Genomic DNA, 5,000 nt, shown 5'->3' with positions numbered 1-5,000 from the left:
GTGAGTGTGTATGTGTGTGTTTGTGTGTGTGTGTGTGTGTGAGAGTGTGTGTGAGTGTGTTTGTGTGAGTGTGTATGAGTGTGTGAGTGTGTATGTGTGTATGTGTGTATGTGTGTGTGTGAATGTGAAGAAATAATTCCAGTTTCTCCTGAATTATAGATTAGACTGACAAGCCTGTAGTTTCCTAGTTCGGTACGGTCTCCTTTCTTATATATTTGTATTTTATTACCTTGTTTCCAGTCATCCAGTATTTCTCCAGTTTCTAAAGACTGTCTAAAAATACTTGCCAGTGGTTTAAAAATGATCTCACTTAACTCTTTGAGTACCCTTGGGAATACGCCATCTGGGCCTGCTGCCTTATTTGTCTTTAGTTTATGTAATTTATCCAGTATTTCTTTATCACCTTTCTCAATATTGGCTCAGACATTGTTAATATTGAGTATGCCTTCCAGCCTACTAGTAACTTCCTTCCTGGTGAAACTCTCAACAACGTAGCCATTTAAGGCCTCAGCAACATCTTTATTCTTCTAACAAATTATTATTATCATGATTGTGATTGAGACTGCAGACAGGGGCTTGATGATGGGAAGGTGCTGACGCGGGCGTTTTTGCTCATGTAGCGGCACACTGAACATGATGAGAGCTACAGCGCTGGAGCACGCCGGGGGACGCTGAGCCCAAAGCATAACTCACCCCCCTCCCCCCACCCTGCCCCACGTTACGGGGGACTGACCACACATCAATCACCCCAGAGCGACCGAGCGGTTTCACCTGGGACCCTCCCGACCGTGAGTCACTCTGCAGCAGTAACTGCTGTTCAGGGATCTGTCTCTCACAACAAACCTGCTGTCTCTGTCTCACACAAACCTGCTGTCTCTGTCTCTCACACACACCTGCTGTCTCTGTCTCACACAAACCTGCTGTCTCTGTCTCTCAAAACAAACCTGCTGTCTCTGTCTCACACAAACCTGCTGTCTCTGTCTCACACAAACCTGCTGTCTCTGTCTCTCACAACAAACCTGCTGTCTCTGTCTCTCACAACAAACCTGCTGTCTCTGTCTCACACAAACCTGCTGTCTCTGTCTCTCACAACAAACCTGCTGTCTCTGTCTCTCACACAAACCTGCTGTCTCTGTCTCTCACACAAACCTGCTGTCTCTGTCTCTCACAACAAACCTGCTGTCTCTGTCTCACACAAACCTGCTGTCTCTGTCTCTCACAACAAACCTGCTCTCTCTGTCTCTCACACAAACCTGCTATCTCTGTCTCTCACACAAACCTGCTGTCTCTGTCTCACACAAACCTGCTGTCTCTGTCTCTCACAACAAACCTGCTGTCTCTGTCTCTCACACAAACCTGCTGTCTCTGTCTCACACAAACCTGCTGTCTCTGTCTCTCACAACAAACCTGCTGTCTCTGTCTCTCACAACAAACCTGCTGTCTCTGTCTCTCACAACAAACCTGCTGTCTCTGTCTCTCACAACAAACCTGCTGTCTCTGTCTCTCACAACAAACCTGCTGTCTCTGTCTCTCACAAACCTGCTGTCTCTGTCTCTCACAACAAACCTGCTGTCTCTGTATCTCTCACAAACCTGCTGTCTCTGTCTCACACACACCTGCTGTCTCTGTCTCTCACACACACCTGCTGTCTCTGTCTCTCACAAAAAACCTGCTGTCTCTGTCTCTCACAACAAACCTGCTGTCTCTGTCTCACACACACCTGCTGTCTCTGTCTCTCACAACAAACCTGCTGTCTCTGTCTCTCACAACAAACCTGCTGTCTCTGTCTCACACAAACCTGCTGTCTCTGTCTCTCACACAAACCTGCTGTCTCTGTCTCTGCCTCACACAAACCTGCTGTCTCTGTCTCTCACAACAAACCTGCTGTCTCTGTCTCATACAAACCTGCTGTCTCTGTCTCTCACAACAAACCTGCTGTCTCTGTCTCTCACAACAAACCTGCTGTCTCTGTCTCACACACACCTGCTGTCTCTGTCTCTCACACAAACCTGCTGTCTCTGTCTCTCACAACAAACCTGCTGTCTCTGTCTCTCACAACAAACCTGCTGTCTCTGTCTCACACAAACCTGCTGTTTCTGTCTCACACAAACCTGCTGTCTCTGTCTCTGCCTCACACAAACCTGCTGTCTCTGTCTCTCACAACAAACCTGCTGTCTCTGTCTCATACAAACCTGCTGTCTCTGTCTCTCACAACAAACCTGCTGTCTCTGTCTCTCACAACAAACCTGCTGTCTCTGTCTCTCACAACAAACCTGCTGTCTCTGTCTCACACAAACCTGCTGTTTCTGTCTCACACAAACCTGCTGTCTCTGTCTCTGCCTCACACAAACCTGCTGTCTCTGTCTCTCACAACAAACCTGCTGTCTCTGTCTCATACAAACCTGCTGTCTCTGTCTCTCACAACAAACCTGCTGTCTCTGTCTCTCACAACAAACCTGCTGTCTCTGTCTCTCACAACAAACCTGCTGTCTCTGTCTCACACAACAAACCTGCTGTCTCTGTCTCTCACAACAAACCTGCTGTCTTTGTCTCTCACACAAACCTGCTGTCTCTGTCTCTCACAACAAACCTGCTGTCTCTGTCTCTCACAACAAACCTGCTGTCTCTATCTCTCACACAAACCTGCTATCTCTGTCTCACACAAACCTGCTGTCTCTGTCTCTCACAACAAACCTGCTGTCTCTGTCTCACACAAACCTGCTGTCTCTGTCTCTCACACAAACCTGCTATCTCTGTCTCTCACACAAACCTGCTGTCTCTGTCTCTCACACAAACCTGCTATCTCTGTCTCTCACACAAACCTGCTGTCTCTGTCTCTCACACAAACCTGCTGTCTCTGTCTCTCACACAAACCTGCTGTCTCTGTCTCTCACACAAACCTGCTGTCTCTGTCTCTCACAACAAACCTGCTGGCTCTGTCTCACACAAACCTGCTGTTTCTGTCTCTCACAACAAACCTGCTGTCTCTGTCTCACACAAACCTGCTGTCTCTGTCTCTCACAACAAACCTGCTGTCTCTGTCTCTCACACAAACCTGCTGTCTCTGTCTCTCACAACAAACCTGCTGTCTCTGTCTCTCACAACAAACCTGCTGTCTCTATCTCTCACACAAACCTGCTATCTCTGTCTCACACAAACCTGCTGTCTCTGTCTCTCACAACAAACCTGCTGTCTCTGTCTCTCACAACAAACCTGCTGTCTCTATCTCTCACACAAACCTGCTATCTCTGTCTCACACAAACCTGCTGTCTCTGTCTCTCACAACAAACCTGCTGTCTCTGTCTCTCACAACAAACCTGCTGTCTCTATCTCTCACACAAACCTGCTATCTCTGTCTCACACAAACCTGCTGTCTCTGTCTCTCACAACAAACCTGCTGTCTCTGTCTCTCACAACAAACCTGCTGTCTCTATCTCTCACACAAACCTGCTATCTCTGTCTCACACAAACCTGCTGTCTCTGTCTCTCACACAAACCTGCTGTCTCTGTCTCTCACAACAAACCTGCTGGCTCTGTCTCACACAAACCTGCTGTTTCTGTCTCTCACAACAAACCTGCTGTCTCTGTCTCACACAAACCTGCTGTCTCTGTCTCTCACAACAAACCTGCTGTCTCTGTCTCTCACACAAACCTGCTGTCTCTGTCTCTCACAACAAACCTGCTGTCTCTGTCTCTCACAACAAACCTGCTGTCTCTATCTCTCACACAAACCTGCTATCTCTGTCTCACACAAACCTGCTGTCTCTGTCTCTCACAACAAACCTGCTGTCTCTGTCTCTCACAACAAACCTGCTGTTTCTGTCTCACACAAACCTGCTGTCTCTGTCTCTCACACAAACCTGCTGTCTCTGTCTCTCACACAAACCTGCTGTCTCTGTCTCTCACACAAACCTGCTGTCTCTGTCTCTCACACAAACCTGCTGTCTCTGTCTCTCACAACAAACCTGCTGTCTCTGTCTCTCACAACAAACCTGCTGTCTCTATCTCTCACACAAACCTGCTATCTCTGTCTCACACAAACCTGCTGTCTCTGTCTCTCACAACAAACCTGCTGTCTCTATCTCTCACACAAACCTGCTATCTCTGTCTCACACAAACCTGCTGTCTCTGTCTCTCACAACAAACCTGCTGTCTCTGTCTCACACAAACCTGCTGTCTCTGTCTCTCACAACAAACCTGCTGGCTCTGTCTCACACAAACCTGCTGTTTCTGTCTCTCACAACAAACCTGCTGTCTCTGTCTCACACAAACCTGCTGGCTCTGTCTCACACAAACCTGCTGGCTCTGTCTCACACAAACCTGCTGTCTCTGTCTCTCACAACAAACCTGCTGTCTCTGTCTCACACAAACCTGCTGTTTCTGTCTCTCACAACAAACCTGCTGTCTCTGTCTCACACAAACCTGCTGTCTCTGTCTCACACAAACCTGCTATTTCTGTCTCACACAAACCTGCTGTTTCTGTCTCACACAAACCTGCTCTCATGCTGTTCCAGAGAGGTTCTAGGCTGCACATAAACCTGACTCAGTGTCTCGCCTGTAGCTGGACTGTGAGGAAACTGTTGCAGCGAAATCCACCATTTTGTGCCAGAATTTAAACAGACTTCTCATTCAATAATTTAGGCAGCTGCTTTTTGGGGTTTTTTTTGGTCTTCATACGTGTTGATGGCGTGTGCTAACAATTGTGTTTTGCTCACACTGCAGGCAGAAGCTGTTGAAGTAAAGCGTGTTCTACACCTCACAATGTATGCGCTGCGAGCTATGTGTGAGACTTCAGCGAAGTCACACTGAGCGTGCTCCAACACAAACACAAGCTGCGACACACTGAGCACGCTCCAACACAAACAGAAGCTGCGACACACTGAGCGTGCTCCAACACAAACAGAAGCTTCTCAACGACCTGTGATTGGCCAGTGCAGTGCTTTGTGAAGTGGAGACTCAGGTTTGGCTCCCGGTAAAAGCTTTGGATACAGTGTAGTTAT

General features: G+C 47.8%; 1 protein-coding gene across 1 annotated transcript in view; it reads right to left on the bottom strand.

Moving 5' to 3' along the window:
- The window catches only part of LOC133111873 (ethanolamine kinase 1-like), a 48,051-nt gene that overhangs the window by 42,849 nt on the left and 202 nt on the right, over positions 1-5,000 (bottom strand). The gene's annotated exons all lie outside the window — the stretch shown is intronic.

The sequence above is a fragment of the Conger conger genome, chromosome 15 (assembly GCF_963514075.1).
Source record: "Conger conger chromosome 15, fConCon1.1, whole genome shotgun sequence".
Classification (NCBI taxonomy): Eukaryota; Metazoa; Chordata; class Actinopteri; order Anguilliformes; family Congridae; genus Conger; species Conger conger.
This window is presented reverse-complemented; position numbering and strand designations above follow the sequence as displayed.